The sequence below is a fragment of the Myodes glareolus genome, chromosome 2 (assembly GCF_982192425.1).
Source record: "Myodes glareolus chromosome 2, mMyoGla1.1, whole genome shotgun sequence".
In the NCBI taxonomy this organism is placed as follows: Eukaryota; Metazoa; Chordata; class Mammalia; order Rodentia; family Cricetidae; genus Myodes; species Myodes glareolus.
Genome location: NC_142027.1, coordinates 1,681,081 through 1,699,122, shown reverse-complemented (window position 1 = coordinate 1,699,122; position 18,042 = coordinate 1,681,081). Strand labels below are relative to the sequence as shown.

Here is an 18,042-nt window from a genome sequence, read left to right as displayed (position 1 = left end):
TATAACATTATATTCAATGCCAACTTAAGGATAAACAAATCTTTCACTTGGTAAATCATAATGCAAATGTTTGCTACATTAGAGGATATTTCTACACTAACTTGTCTCAGTGAGTGACAATAGAAACACTATTACTGGTACCGTCTTGGTTCAAGACACCATCTTCTTCCAACTGGATTGTGAAAATATATCTCAATTTGTCAGCTTCTCCTACCACCCATATTCTATTCTTTAGACAGAACAGTTCATAAGGTAGTTAAGTCAGATTAAGTCATTCTTCTATGTAAAATCAACAGTTTCTAATTTGTAATAATTAATAAAATCATTTCCTATACCATAGGCTAAAGCCCTGCAAGATCTGTAACCAACTTGTTCTTACTTACTTGGCCCAGCCCCATGCCCACTAGGTAATAGACTTTAACTCTGTGCATTTCACGGGGATTTTCCTTGTTTTAGATGTCATCTTAGCTCCTTCTTCACTCTCTTCTATACTTGTTATGTATTCTACCTTAATAAAGTTCTTTGAATACTGTATTGAACATAATTATATGGTTAAGTAAGGCTCTATATTTGGCTCATCTTGCCATATCATTTTCAGGGCAAGTATTACAAACAGATATGTTAAATAATTTTATTTTTTAAATTACCTATCTCCAATTGCTATGAAGAAAGGAAAAGGCTTGATTTGCAATTTTTACTAGTGTACTTTTACTGACTAGAGGTAATTAATAAGTACATAGAAATGACCTTATAAATTGACTGCTAAGTAAATCTTAACATAAACTTATATCTAGATAACTATTAGCATGTGCAAGTGTACACATATAGACAAGCATATACACTATCTATAGACTGATATAATTTATTTAAGAAACTTATTTCATACTGACTGATAAGTATGCATATGCTAACTAAGAATGGGTAGGAAGTAAACTGAGGGTTACAAAAACATTTCTTCAATGGTAAATTTAGTTTACACTTGTCTTCAAATAAAATTTCTTATAAGATGTTGAGGTAAATTCTAATTTTGTTCTATAAAAGAGGTTGCATAGTGTGTTTCTCTCTGCATACAATGCAACAAAATAATTTACATTATTAAAATGTTTTCTTCTCATCTGAAAACTATGAAGTGTTTCTCCTCAATGCTCCTATTGAGATTCTTTTTTTCCAGGCTAGTTCAGTGCTTCTAAGCTCCCCAGCAACTTTCAAATGAGAGAAAACAGAATGAATATGACTGAATTCATCCTCATGGGACTGACACTGAGCCCCCAGCTACAGTGAGTTCTAATTTTGGAATTATTCATCACCATCATCATCACCGTCACAGAAAAACTCTTCAAACTCTGGCTTTCTTATCTCTGATAGATGCACATTATTCTTCTTGTACAATCCCTAAAATGTTGGTAGACTTACTATTAGAGACAAAAAACTTTTCCTTCAATGTCTGCATGAATCATCATTTTGTTGAGCATTTCTTAGGAGCTTAAGAGAGTGTCCTCCCTGTGGTTATGGTGTTTGACCGAGTGTGGCCATCTGTCGACCTCTGAGCTATGTGATCAGGATGAACCACCACACTTGCTGTCTCATAGTGGGAAGGTGTTAGATAGTGGGTTTTCTATAGTCTATTGGGCAGACATTTGTTTCCTTCTGGATCCCTTTCTGTGGCCTCAATGTCTTGGTTCATTTCTTTTGTGATGTGTTCCCCCTGCTACAACTGGTTTGTGCTGACACTTTCCTTCTTTGCCTCTTGGTTGCTCTCAGTGGTGGAATAATTCCTGTAATCACCATCATGACGTACCTGATGTACAATGTGCTCATTCTTTGGTATTGAATAGCTGTGGGACCAGGCGACACAGAAAACCTCTGTCAACAATGTCTCCTACAAGTTTACCTTGTAATGCAAATAATGACATGTAATTTAAAATCAGTAAAGATTTATTTATGAAATTTGATATTTATAATTTTGTGTGATGTTTCACCAAAAATCAGGGGCAAGCACCGACTTTTGTCGTTTAAGTTTTATCTTAAACCTCCTAACAGGCTCTTACAGCTCATTTGAAATGAAGAAACTAATGTGACTATTTCTCTTCCATTGAAGAGTAAAAACGAGTTCAGAAAAGTTATAAAATCATTTCAAGTCACAGAATGTCACAGAAACCTTAAATCTTGAACTCTAGTATCCTTAATTTACAGAAAAAAAGTGACCTAAAACAGAAGTAAATTTTAGAACAGATACATTAGACTTACGCCAAAATATTCTCACCTAGTAGCTTCTGATGTATTTGTTTATGTAAAAGTGTGGCTTTTGATTATAATTGTAAAATAAAAATATCTTGTTTATGTATTTTAATCAGTGTTATACTTTATTTCAAAATCATTGAAAATGAAATACAGGTGTTTTTGAAAGTTCACATACTCACAAAACCATTTTATTATACATAGTTTCTTAGTACTTAATTCCTACATGAAAACTGCTTACAAGTTGGCTTACAAGATGAATTGAAAAGGAACCGGCAAAAGATGAAATTTTTTAGCTAAACAATTTACCTTACTTTGAAACTTACTTTCACGATTTTTGGTTTTTGCTTACTGGAATAATTAGGTATCTGTCTTTTCTTGTTTGTTTTCACTTTTTCAGAGGATTGAACTACTATTTAATGTACTTTAAAATTATTGGAAAATTCATAATCCTTACTAATTTTACAGGAGATGGTTCTCAAGCTCAGTTTTCTCTTTTTCATCATGGGAACTGAAATGATACTTACTTAATGTGAAAAATTACATTTGATAATGTACTCAATGGATCTTGAATCATGATGTAATGTTTATATGTTAAAACATGGGAAAATTTTGTGTAGATATAGTCATTATTTTTCAGAACTATTTCTTTCATGTGGAGATAAAGTTAATATGCAAAATAGAAGCAGAAACCTGTGTTAAGGAGGTCTGATCATGGTCTCATTATGTCCTTTGGTATGATATTTATGTCATCTCTATGGTTTGTGCTCTATGGAGATTATGTCAGTCAAGCTGTAGATACAAGGACTCCTAGGTATTTTAAATCAACTTTATGTAATTTTTCTTACCCTTAAAAGCCTCATTTTCTAATCACTAAATGAAAAATATGTGTTGTTTGTTTTTTCTTTTATTCTTTTGCAAGGTATTCTACTGTGTGAGTTATAGTAGGGCAATCAGTAATATATATTAACAATATTATCACCCTGCTATTTTATATATATATATATATAGTCTATTAGTGAAAACAATGTTAACAGAAATGAAAACAAACAAAGTGAAAAAACAAGAAATCTAGTAAGAAAAAGATTACCAAAACAAACCCCAAAGTACACACACACAAAAAAACAAAGATCATTTTGCATTGGTTCAACCATTCCTGATCATGGAGCCTACTCTCTAAGACAATCTTTTGGAGAAACTGATGTTTCCTTTCCAAGCAGGTATAATATATAATGCAAATTATATAATTATATAATATATAATGCAAATAACTTCTTGGTTAGGTGTGTAATTTTGTGTTCACTTCCCCCTCTGAGTGCTGGGATTTTTGTCTGGTTTAAACCTGTGTAGGTCTCATGCATGCTGTCACAGTGTCTGACTTCACATGTGTTTGAGTTTTTGTGTTTAGAAGAAGCTCCAATTCTTTCTAATTGAAAACACTGTAGAACATTAATTCTTCTAGTATGAGAAAGAATTTAGTCTTTGATATTAGCTAAAGCATTACACATATATGTACATACATACACACACACACACACACACATATATATATATATATATATATACATACATATGTGTACATATATACACATTCAGCAAGCCTAGAGTTAAATATTATTTGGTACAATTTCAACAGTAGTCCAAAAAAAGTAAAGAGATTGGTGGTGTGAGAATAAATCTTCTTCCAGTATACTTGCTAAATGAGCAATATAAATAGGATTTGCTTTCACTTATCTGATTTTAGGAAGATGCATTATTGTGAGGCTGTTCAGTTCCTGAAAGGCTGTTTATGTTTGGAACAAGCAACTAAATGGGTCATTCTATGATGTCTTTTTTGTGTTTGTTTTGCTTGCTTGGTCGTTACTCATACAATATCAGGTGGTCTTCATCTAGTGTGCTTCTACCCCGGGGAAAACCCTGATCTCAGAGTGGATGGAGAGAATTTATGGTAAAGTCATTAGATCCTGAGTCAGTAGAGATACAGTCACGAAGGGATGCAGTTGGAATGATGCAATCATCCTCATCTTGAAAATCTTTGCCGTTCCCACCTACTGTCTGACTTCTTTCCCCTGAGCCCACTACCTAAGAGAGGGTGTGATAAATGTGTATCTTCTAAAATATTCTTTGAATGCTGTTTATAAAGTTAAGCTCAAAATACCACCAAATGATAGGTAGAGTACCATGAATGGGTTTTTGACAAGCTCTGATGACTGTTGTAGGGAATTGTTCCTATTTAATGAAAATGTAGGTTGTTTGACTATTTAAATCTAAGAACCTACAGTGTATCTTTGTGTAATCTCTACCCTTAATTCTTTGGGAACTCTGTTCCTATCGAGGAAATTTTCCATGCATTGTAAGTTGTTTGTTGCTGCTCTGATTTCCAACACATCCTGGAAAGATTCGTTTCACGTAAGAACATCACTGCTAGGGCAGCATTTTGGGTCATCTTGATGTCGGCTTAGACAATTTATGTGTTCACTATTTACAGTTTTTATATTTGCCCACTGGGATTATCAGGTAACTGGTTTTTTGAGGTCACAGAGGTAAATTAACATAGAAATGAAACTGGGAAAATGTTAACATTTACCTGAGTTTTATTGATGTTACTATTAATCTAAGATGCCATTTGATATTATTGCAATAGTTGACACACCCAACAAACTCATAATTGTATTTTAATGTGTAATTAAATCACCTTTTTTATATTTGTGGGCATAATTACCTCAGAGTGAAGAGTTCTTAGCTAACAATGATTTCAGTTTTTTTTTTGTGTGTGTGTGCATGTGTGTGTACTTGAAAACTATCAAATAATAGAGATCTGATAACAGTGGTTCAACACAGAATTGAAAACGCATGTAAGATTCAGCTCTGAAGCTTGGTCACATCATGTGGAATAGATGAAATAGAGATGAAGGTGTTAAGTAGTACATTTAAAGAATAATACAGTGGTAACAACCTTATGAGAACTCTTTCAGTATTAGAGTCAAGCCTGATACCAGACTTACTGAGTCCTCATGGTTCAGTGCAGGTTCCTCAGAATCGGGTTAATGTGAAAGAATAAATTGAATTTAATTAAGCTGTTAGTGTACAAATATCACAGAATTGAAAGTGATGGAAAGACGATGAGTCATCCTCAGCCGTTCTTTAGATGACAAACTGGACATGAAATTAGAAAACCTGGCGGGGTGGGCACCGCGGGCCAAGTCAGGTGGTGAGTGCAAAGGGACGGTATTCCCTTTGTTCTGATAGCCGGCCTGCAGCAAGCTAAGACTGCAGGCAGGGAGACATCTGACCAGCGAGGGGCTCTGATCCTGTGGAGGAGTAAGTGTGTTGACCGCCACACAAGTCCGGTTAGGGAACACACAATATTCCCGCCATCCTTATCTCCCTGGCTACTCCAAAGGGGCAGCTTCCCCCAGCTAATCCCTCTCTCCTGCTATGCCATCCCAGCTTTCTGCCTGGAACTTCTACCCTTCCCCTCTCCCTTTTTAGGGGCTTAAATTCCTCCATCTCAGCCGGGGTGGGCACCGCGGGATGGGACAGGTGGTGAGTGCAAAGGGAAGGAAGTCCCTTTGTTCTAATAGCCTGCCTGCAGCAAGCTAAGGCTGCAGGCAAAGTGATTCCTGGATAGCAAGGGGCACTAATCCAGTAGAAGAAGATCCAGTGGAGGGAAGAGCCATTGGAGAGCATCTGAAGGAAGAGATGGGCAGGCGTCAAGGCAAGAATTCCTCCAACAATCTGAAAAACAACATGAAAACACCAGATCCCAGCGATCTTATGACAGAAGGACTTGAACGCCCTATTCTAGAAGAAATGGAAAACAGTGTCATTATGAAAGCAATAGAGTCTCTTAAACAGGGAATGAATAACTCACTTAAAGAAATAGAAGAGAAATATAACAAAAAGATGGAAAATGACTAAAGAAATGGAAGAGAAATATAACAAAAAGTTTGAAGAAATGAGTAAATTCGTAAATGATACCCTGGGAAACCAAGAAAAAACAATCAAACAGGTAATGGAATCAGTTCAAGAATTGAAAACTGAAATGGAGGCAGTGAAGAAAACACAAACCTAGGGCCGGCTGGATATGGAAAATCTAGGTAAACAAACACAGACTTCAGGAACAAGCATAGCCAATAGAATATAAGGGATAGAAGAACGAATCTCAGATTATGAAGACACCATAGAGAAAATAAATGCCCTGACCAAAGAAAACAGCAAATCCAACAAATTCTCATCACAAAACATTCAGGAAATATGGGACATAATAAAAAAAAAAACTAAGAATAATAGAAGTAGAAGAAGGAGAAGAATTGCAGATCAAAGGTCCAGAAAATATATTCAACAAAATTATAGAAGAAAACTTTCCCATCCTAAAGAATGATATTCCTATGAAGGTGCAAGAAGCATACAGAACACCGAATAGACTGGATCAGAAAAAAAATCCCCTCGCCCATATAATAATCAAAACACAAAGCATTCAGATTAAAGAAAGGATATTAAGAGCTGCAAAGGAAAAAGGTCAAGTAACCTATAAAGGTAAACCTATCAGACTTACACCAGACTTCTCTATAGAAACCATGAAAGCCAGAAGGTCCTGGATAGAGGTACTGCAGAAACTAAGGGACCATGGATGCAAGCCCAGACTACTATACCCAGCCAAGCTTTCGTTCACTATCAACAGAGAAAACAAAATATTCCAGGATAAAAACAAATTTAAACAATACGTAACTACAAATCCAGCCTTACAGAGAGTATTAGAAAGAAAATTACATCCCAAGGAATCCAACATTGCCAACACTGACTACAATAATTCAGACATCTAGCGACCCTTCACTAGCACAACTCAAAGAAGGAAAACACATACACTCTATTAACCCCCCCCCCAAAAAATGACTGGAGTCAACAACCAATGGTCATTAATATCTCTTAATATCAATGGACTCAATTCACCTATAAAAAGTCACAGACTTAGAGATTGGATACGAAAACAGGATCCAACATTCTGCTGTTTACAAGAAACACAACTCAACCACAAAGACAGATACCTACTCAGAGTAAAGGATTGGGAAAAGGTTTTCCAAGCAAATGGACCTAAGAAACAAGCGGGTGTGGCCATTCTAATATCTAACAAAATCGACTTCAAACTAAAATCAATCAGAAGAGATGGAGATGGACATTTCATACTCATAACAGGAACAACTCATCAGGAAGAAGTCTCAATCCTGAATATCTATGCCCCTAATATAAAGGCACCCACATATGTAAAAGAAACTCTTCTAGAACTCAAGGCAGTCATCAAACCACACACGCTAATAGTAGGAGACTTCAACACTCCTCTCTCACCAATGGACAGGACAATCAGAGAGAAACCAAACAGAGAATTAAGAAATTTATTGGAGGTATTGAATCAAATGGACTTAACAGACATCTATAGAACACTCCACCCAAATAGGAAAGAATATACCTTCTATGCAGTTCATGGAACCTTCTCGAAGATTGACCACATACTCGGTAACAAAGCAAACTTCCACAGATACAAAAAAATATTAGTAACCACCTGTGTCTTGTCAGATCACCATGGATTAAAATTAGAATTCAACAACAATGCTACCCCCAGGAAGTCAACAAACTCATGGAAGTTGAACAGTCAACTACTAAATCACCCCTGGGTCAAGGACGAAATTAAGAAAGAAATTAAAGTCTTCCTTGAATTTAATGAAAATGAAGACACAACATACTCAAAACTATGGGACACTATGAAAGCAGTCCTAAGAGGAAAGTTCATAGCAATAGGTGCCCAAATAAAGAAAACGGAGAAAGCACACATTGGAGACCTAACAGCACACTTGAAAGCTCTAGAAAAAAAAGAAGCTGATTCACCAAGGAGGAGTAGAAGACTGGAAATAATCAAACTGAGGGCTGAAATCAACAAAATAGAAATAGAGAAAACAATCCAAAGAATCAATGAATCAAAAAGCTGGTTCTTGGAGAAAATCAACAAGATTGACAAACCCCTATCCTAACTAATCAAATGGCAGAGAGAGCACATGCAAATTAATAGGATCAGAAATGAAAAGGGGGATATAACCACAGACACAGAGGAAATTCAGAGAATCATTAGATCTTACTACGAAAGTTTATATGCCACAAAGTTGGAAAATGTAAAAGAAATGGACATTTTTTTAGATAAGTACCATATACCAAAGTTGAACCAAGAACAGGTGAACAATCTAAATAGACCTGTTAGTCGTGAAGAATTAGAAGCTGTTATCAGAAATCTCCCTGCCATAAAAAGCCCAGGACCAGATGGTTTCAATGCAGAATTCTACCAGAACTTCCAGGAAGAGCTAATACCTATACTCCTTAATGTATTCCATAATATAGAAACAGAAGAGTCATTGCCAAACTCCTTTTATGAAGCTACAGTTACCTTAATACCAAAACCACACAAAGACACAACCAAGAAAGAGAATCACAGGCCAATCTCACTCATGAACATCGACGCGAAAATTCTCAATAAAATCCTGGCAAACCGAATCCAGGAACACATTAGAAAAATTATCCATTATGATCAAGTAGGCTTCATCCCAGAGATGCAGGGCTGGTTCAACATATGCAAATCTATCAATGTAATCCATCATATAAATAAACTGAAAGAAAAAAACCATATGATCATTTCATTGGATGCTGAAAAAGCATTTGACAAAATTCAACACCCATTTATGATAAAGGTGTTGGAGAGACTGGGGATACAAGGATCATACCTAAATATAATAAAAGCAATATACAGCAAGCCGACAGCTAACATCAAATTGAATGGAGAGAAACTCAAAGCCTTTCCACTAAAATCAGGAACACGACAAGGCTGTCCACTCTCTCCATACCTCTTCAATATAGTGCTTGAAGTTCTAGCAATAGCAATAAGACAACATAAGGAGATCAAGGGGATTCGATTGGAAAGGATGAAGTTAAACTTTCGTTATTTGCTGACGATATGATAGTGTACATAAGTGACCCCAAAAACTCTACCAAAGAACTCCTACAGCTGATAAACACCTTTAGTAACGTGGCAGGATACAAGATTAACTCCAAAAAATCAGTGGCCCTCCTATACACAAAGGATAAAGAAGCAGAGAGGGAAATCAGAGAAACATCACCTTTCACGATAGCCACAAATAGCATAAAATATCTTGGGGTTACTCTAACCAAGGAAGTGAAAGACCTATTTGACAAGAACTTTAAGTCTTTGAAGAAAGAAATTGAGGAGGATACCAGAAAATGGAAAGATCTCCCTTGTTCTTGGATTGGGAGGATCAACATAGTAAAAATGGCAATTCTACCAAAAGCAATCTATAGATTCAATGCAATCCCCATCAAAATCCCATCAAACTTCTTCACAGACCTTGAGAAAACAATAATCAAGTTTATATGGCAAAACAAAAAACCCAGGATAGCCAAAACAATCTTATATAATAAAGGAACTTCAGGAGGCATTACCATCCCTGACTTCAAACTCTATTACAGAGCTACAGGATTGAAAACAGCTTGGTATTGGCATAAGAACAGAGAAATCGACCTTTGGAATCGAATAGAAGATCCGGATATTAACCCACAAACCTATGAGCACCTAATTTTTGACAAGGGAGCTAAAGGTATACAATGGAAGAAGGAAAGCATCTTTAACAAATGGTGCTGGCATAACTGGATGTCAACCTGTAGAAGGATGAAAGTAGATCCATACCTATCACCATTCACAAAACTCAGGTCCAAATGGATTAAAGACATCAACATTAATCTGTCCACTTTGAACCTGATAGAAGAGAAAGTGGGAAGTAGTCTACAAGATATAGGCACAGGAGGTTCCTAAGGAGAAACCCAGCAGCACAGACAATAAGAGAAACAATGAATAAATGGGATCTACTGAAACTGAGAAGCTTCTGTAAAGCAAAGGACACTGTCAGTAAGACAAAAAGGCTGCCTTCTGACTGGGAGAAGATCTTCACCAACCCCTCATCAGACAAAGGTCTGATCTCCAAAATATACAAAGAACTCAAGAAACTAGGCACTAAAACTCTAATTAACCCAATTAAAAAATGGGGTACTGAACTGAACAGAGAATTCACAACAGATGAACTTCGAATGGCCAGAAGACACTTAAGGTCATGCTCAACCTCCTTAGCGATCAGGGAAATGCAAATCAAAACCACTTTGAGATACCATCTTACACCTGTCAGAATAGCTAAAGTCAAAAACACCAATGATAGCCTATGCTGGAGAGGATGTGGGGTGAGGGGAACACTCATCCATTGTTGGTGGGAATGCAAACTTGTGCAGCCACTGTGGAAATCAGTGTGGCGGTTTCTCAGGAAACTGGGAGTCAACCTCCCTCAGGACCCAGCAATTCCACTCTTGGGAATATACCCTAGAGATTCCCTAACATACTGCAAAAGCATTTGTTCAACTATGTTCATAGCAGCACTATTTGTAATAGCCAGAACCTGGAAACAGCCTAGGTGCCCCTCAATAGAAGAATGGTTAAAAAAGGTGTGGAACATATACACATTAGAGTTTTACTCAGCGGTAAAAAATAATGACATCTTGAATTTTGCATGCAAATGGATGGACATAGAAAACGCTTTACTGAGTGAGGTAAGCCAGACCCAAACAGAGGAACACGGTATGTATTCACTCATAAGTGGATTCTAACCATAATTAAAGGTCTTTGAGCCTATTATTCGTGATCCTAGAGAAGCTAAATAAGAAGACGAACCTGATGAAGATTATTTAGCTATCCGCGAGGAGCTAGGAAATAGTCAAGAGTCCCAGGTACCTTCGGTGCATGGGGGGGTGGGTGGGAGGGTTGTTAGAAGGGGAGAGGGTTAGAGAGAAGGGAGTAGGGGAGGAATGGAGAAAGCTCGGTTGACCGGGATGGGGGGAAGGGAGGAAGGATGAATATGGGATCAGGGAAGAATATATTTCAACTAAGGGAGTCATTTTAGGGTTTACAGGAAACTTGATTATATATGGGATCCCAGGGCCAAGGAGAGATCCCCAGATTGTTCTCTGGACAGAGGAGAGGGTGCCTGAACCGGCCTTGGCCCATAACCATACTGATGAATATTTTGCTTATCACCATAGATCCTTCATCTGGCGATGAATAGCGATACAGACGGAGACCCACATTGGAGCACCGGACTGAGCCCCCCAAGGTCCAAATGAGGCGCAGAAGGACGAAGAAAATGACGAAGGACTGCGAGGGATGCTATCACCCACTGATACAAGGGGTCGGATCTAATGAGAGTTTACCAAGGGCAGTTGGACTGCGACTGAACGAGCACGTGATCCAACCAGATTCTCTGAATGTGGCCAGATTCTCTGAATGTGGCTGGCCCGGAGTCTTTCTGAGAAGCCATTGACAATGACACTGGGACTAGTTTTCTCTGCATATACTGGATTTTTGGGATCCAGTCTGTTTGGATACTCACCTTCCTGGACCTGGAGGGAAGGGGGAGGAACTTGAACTTCCCACAGGGCAGGAAACCCTGACTGCCCTTAGGGACAAAGAGGGAGGAGGAGAGGGAGGGGGGGAGTGGGAGGGTGTTGGGAAGAGGGGCGTAAATGGAAACTTTTATAATTTAATAAAATTACTTTAAAAAAAAAGAAATTAGAAAACCTGAAACCAAATAATATTATTGCTGTGTCACCGATACAAGTTCATGTAACAAATGCCGTAGATGAGATGGTGAGGAGGGTGCCAGGTAAGTGGTATGGAGAGGGAGTGATTGATGACTTATAATGGGATGATCAGAGGCAGCAGAACACAATTCAAGAGTCATGGTGAAGAGTAATTTGTTCCTTTCGTTAAGTTGATAATGTGTCCACTAAAAGGCTTTTCACCAGTTTTACAAGATATCCAAACTTTTTTTTATTGAGTCTGATATTAAGATAAAAATAGTTCTTATCTCACAGCCTGTTTTTTTTTTTTTTTTGGTTGTTTCTTGGTTTGCTTTTTAAGATTAAGACTCCATCTGAATCTGTAAACCAAGTTTACCACAAAATTTAGGTTTCCTAGAGAAAATTTTACCTTTGTAAAACATCGTGTCCAACTATTTCAGTTATCAGTAATGGACCACAGAACAAAAGAAAACTAAGTCAGTTTACTCTAATAGAGAAATCAAATTAACTGAACTGTTTGTTTCTTTATTAAAAGATATGCTAGATTTTTAATGAGAGAGAGAGAACAGCAAAACAGAAATATTATCTACAGGGAAAAATAGATTATGTCAGGGTAAGGAGATGTGTAATAAAAACAAAATCATTCTAAGTTTATTGATTATTTTTTCCAAAAACACAGGGTTATAAATATTACCTAATGCATGAGATTTTTATATATGTTAGGCAGTGTGATTGCATACAACATAAGAACTAAGTGGAAATTGTTGTGAAAATTAAAGCTTTAGATCACTCCTTCAAACTCTTAGCTGTTTTACATTTTGGGACAAACATTCTGAGACCCAGAGAGGAATTAAACTATTAACATATCCTACAAGTCAGAGTTAAAAATAAAATTCAGTTTTAATACATAAGAATGTGCTCTATCCACTTCATTAAGAATATCAGTAAGATAACAAATGCCACGTCTCAACACTGAAGTCATGTACATATAAGAAACATTGTATTTACGTGTGTGTGTGTGTATAACAGCAATTAAAGAAAATGAGACTTAATATAAAGGAGCTAAATTGTAGTATTAGGGAGGAAACAAAAGGGGTGCAATAGTATAATTATATTTTAATTACAAAAATATTAAAACAAAATAATTTTTGGAAGAAAGATGTCGGAAATTTGAATTTGTCTGTTTCATAGGTTTAAAAATAGCAGAGACTTTAAAGGCTCTCTCATTATTTAAGTCAAATGACAAATGTTTTGTACTGTCTCCATATGATAGAGAGAGTTACTCCTTACTGAAAAAGTACTTTTATTCTACTGATCTTCTCTGGCAGAAAATTATTTAGAGTGCAGAGATCTTAGTGCTGTTCTACAAAAGCTTAGTGTAATGATGAAGACCTATCACTTCAAACTGAGATAGCCTAGATGGGAGGTGGTGGCGTATGCCTTTAATCCCAGAACTCAGGAGGCAGAGGCCGATGGCTCTCTTTGCGTTCCAGACCAGTCTGGTCTACAAGAGCTAGTTCCAGGACAGGCACCAAAGCTATACAGAAAAACCCTGAACCAGGTTGAAAAAAGAAAAAGAGAAAGGAAGAAGGAAGGAAGGAAGGAAGGAAGGAAGGAAGGAAGGAAGAAGCTGAGAGAGCCTGATTCATAATTTCCATGCTTTTCTGATGATACGTTTAGGCTTCTAAGGTTTAGTTTCCTCATTCTCAGGTGAGGAGATCTAGTAATAGTCATATCATGTAATATAAAACATATCTGATAATTGATAAATCAGCTTAAACCCTTCTTAAAATATAATTTTATGCAGACAAATGATTTTTAATTGATACTTTAAGTATTATTTAGAATAATCTTGCTTTTATTCTTGCTATTAATTTTATTTTTATTCTTAATTTTACCTGGAAATATCACTTCACAAGAAGGCAATATTTAGTTATGATAAAGGAGTACCAATAGAGTTACCATATCTTTAATGATACATTATTAATATCATCCAGTTGACACTGACTCATTATAGGATGATGTTATTTCAATTGTAGGGGTGCTGAGTATATTCTCTTAAAATGTTATCCAGAAAATGAAGAGACTGCATGATAACTCAGCTAAAAATTATATATACAGCATTATAATTTGGAGTTTGATACACGGTTGTTACTGAATTTGTCTATCCAATTATTACCTGAAACTTGAATCTATAATGCTTGATAGTCATGAAAATAAAAGAATATAAAGAACCACAATAACTTATTGATGATGTCTCTTTGATATTATCAAAAGGGTCACAATGTATATTTTATTAGTATTAATTTTAAAAGTAACAAGACCTTGATTTAATTTGGCTCCAGTATTACTGGCAATGTGAAATTTAGGTTTTATTTCACTTCTTTAGACTTATATCCTACTCTCAAAAGTGAATAAATGACTTTATAGGAATTCCTGTTTATGAAACGTAGTAGAGAATCAATGGATATCAGCAATGTATATTAGTAATATTAATGATTCAATTTCAGAAGACATCCAATTTCAAGAGTATAGTCACTGCTAAGTCAAGAGTTTTGCATATGGTTCTTCAGCTAGGACATTTCAAGGAGACAGTATTGACAGAAAATAAACAAAAATTATTATGTTTTCCAAGTGTTTTGATTATTTAATAAATAAATACAATTTATCATTTTAACTTCAAGTTTAAAAATGCAAACAATAAATAGGTCTTGCACATTAAGTAGAATTTCTTTTTTTTGTTTGTAAAAAGATAAAGTGAAGGTATGAAGAGAATGATAATGGAAGACAAATTAATGAAAAAACATGAAACTGGTAATCATTAGTTGGCCAAAGCTTGTCCTTGCATATCCTAAGAATATGTGTACAGTGAAGTAATAATAAGAATTCAAATCCAAGCAGAAAACACAGAACATAAACCATGAACTGTATGAGTGCAAAGCTTCCTAGAGCAGTAGAGTTGAAACTGTCATAAAGCCTTTATTGTTAGTGCTTGGTTTTTGTAGTACAAGATGGAAAAAAGAATGATAAAGTGATTATTAGACAGTGCTGCCAAACTGCCCAACAAACCAATAACTACTGATTAAAAAAAAACATTTCTTATGCAGATTATTGAGTTCAGTAGTCCATGATTTTATCAACTCGCATCAGATAGAGAAGCTATTCTTTATTTATTCTTTTGGGAATTACAAAGAATCCATAATTAAGAAAAATATTATCAGTTTTGTTCCTACTCATGTATGTAGCAACAATGTTAGGAAACATATTGATTGTGGTAACAATAACTAGAAGTCCTAGTCTGAGGTCTCCCATGTATTTCTTCCTTAAGTTGCTATCCCTCATGGAGGTTACTTACTCTTCTATCATTACCCCCAAGTTAATTATGGACTCTTTCTCTGAGAACATTTCCATTTCATTGGAAGGTTACATGACTCAGCTCTGGATTACTTTCTTGGTGGTGTGGTGATAAACCTTTGCATTATTTGACAAACATGAGTCCCAGAGTATGTTGCCTTATGGTAGGAGGGACTTGGGTTGGTGGATGTGCACATGCAACCATTCAGCTTCTTTTCATGTATCAAATACCTTTCTGTGGCACGAATATCATAGATCACTTTATGTGTGATTTATTTCCACTGTTGAAATTGGCGTGCATGGACACCTATATTCTATATTCTAGGTCTCTCTTGGTCATTCTCAACAGTGGAGTGATGTGTATGGCCATTTTCCTTATTTCTAACTGCTTCCTATGTGATCATCCTCTGCTCCCTAAAGTCCTCTAGCTCTGAAGGAAGGCGTAAAGCCCTCTCAACATGTACTTCCCACTTCACAGTGGTTGTACTCATCTTTGTGCCCTGTATTTTCTTGTATGTCAGACCTGTGGTCACTTACCCAGTAGACAAGATAATGGCTGTGTCCTTCACTGTGATTGAGCCAATGTTAAATCCTTTGATATACACCTTGAGGAATGCAGAGGTTAAAAATGCCCTAAGGAGGCTTCTAATGAAACAGGGGACATTGAGTAGTCATTATCTTACACACAGGAAGTAATGCTTCCCAGAAAGCTAACAGCGATCTCTCCTCTCCATTACCCTACTCCATTGTGAATCCAGCCCCATGGATGTCTTTCAAACTTAACAATCAGGTAATGATACAATGGTCCTCTCTATTCTGGTTAGTGTCTTGTCCCCAGCAAGCCAAACCATCACATTTATACTACATCTTTTTCCTCCTAACTCTATAGGAAACCAAACCAAAGTAAAATCTCTATTTTTGAAAAGTATTTGGTATTACTATCCCAATATATAACTTTGAAAACATCCTGAAAATATCTTACATTCTAAGACACTAGAAATTTTACTGAACATCATAGCCAAAATAAATAATCTATCTTGAACTTTCTTAACATTTAAGACTGCTGCTCTTCTGAATTTCCCATGTAGTCAACTATTACAAAATAAGCTAATACATAGCTAAAATCTTCAATTGCTTATGCTTCTATGTCTCTGACCTAGACACTGTATATTAATTTATTGAAAGCCGCATATACAGGAGTTGAAATCAACATCCTGAAATCTATCATAAAGTTTGAAAATTACTATTCATGGATGTTCTTTGATAAAGAGTGTTGTTTTTTATCTGGATCAATCGGAATCAATTTGATTTAGTCATTTAATTCCTTGTAAAACTTGGTTAAGAGTTTTGTAAAGTAGCCCATTTCTTCCTCTATGTGATGTTTTCTGTGCTGTTCAAAAAACATTGTGTAGTAATTTTTTTTAGGGACAGAGTCCCAGATGTATTTCCAGTCACACACAGAGAGATAAGCACCATTTATACTCTCAAACAAACATCAGAACAAAGAGACACACAGTCACAGACAGAAACACATATGACTTCACAGAATCACATACAACCTTCAAGCAGGCACAGATTCAGAATTATACAACAAACAAGCAGAGGACAGAAAACACAAGAAGCATGATGTAGAGTATTCAAGTATGGATTCATTCTTGATTAAATGACTCTGGGGGAAATGCTTATATTTCTTTCCTTAGTGTGACTCCATGTATTTTTGGTAACTCAGCATTAATCACTAAGGAATGTAATGCATATATCTGACAAAATGGATTTCAAACAAAAGCTAATCAAAAACGACAAGGAGGGACACTTCACTTTGATCAAGGGAACAGTTGAAAAAGAAGTCATTAATATACTAAACATACATGCATCAAATTCTGCTGCATCAAATTTCATAAAAAGTTTGTACTATTATATTTAAAGATGAAGATTAACATCAATCCAAATAGTAGGCGATTTCAAAACTCAGTTTTCTATATTAATCGGGGCAGGTCATCTGGACAAAAATTAAACAGAAAAACATGAGAACTAATTGACATCATACATCAAATGACTTAACATATGTCTGTAGAATATTCTAACCCAAAACAAAAGAATGCATGTTGTACTTATAAGAACACACAGGACTGAAGATTCCTAAGACAGACAAAATCCTTGGATACAAAACAAATCTGTGCATATTCGAAAACACTGCAATCCTATATAAGTACAAAGTAATAAAACTTAAAAATGATAGTAAAGCAATCCCCAATAAATACTTAAACTCATAGAAATTAAGCAACTCATTACTGAATAATGACTAGGGTAAAGAAGAACTCTAGAAAGAAATTTTAAAAATTACTAAAAGTAGTGAAATGAAAACACAGCTCTACAAATAAGAAGAAAATGCATAGCTTTAGGTGGATGGTTAATTACCTAAAGCTCTGCTGAACTGAAAGGCTCTGGGCATGACTTCATCTATAAAACCTGTCGACTCTTAGTATCCAGGAAGCTACCCTCTGTTGGTATCTACTACCTTGAGCAGGGGAACTGATTTGAGGATGGATTCTATCATCCCTAAAGTTCCCTCTTCCAACCACAAAGCCCCAAGTTTGCTATGAGACATTTGTATAGTCTCAAACCTGGTGGTAACAACACAACACTTCAATTATACTGAGCCAAGGAAATGATTTAATTTTCTTCTCTCTCTTTCATCCCTAGTGTAACCAAGCAGCTTGACATCATTCCTAAGCACAGTCTTTCCCAGTAACCCCAAGAGACTACATAGGT

General features: G+C 36.0%; 1 pseudogene; it reads left to right on the top strand.

Annotated features, from left to right (window-relative positions):
* The first annotated feature begins 1,209 nt into the window (after positions 1 to 1,209).
* LOC148122877 (olfactory receptor 4C12-like) lies at positions 1,210 to 15,966 on the top strand (annotated as a pseudogene).
* The last annotated feature ends 2,076 nt before the right edge of the window (positions 15,967 to 18,042 follow it).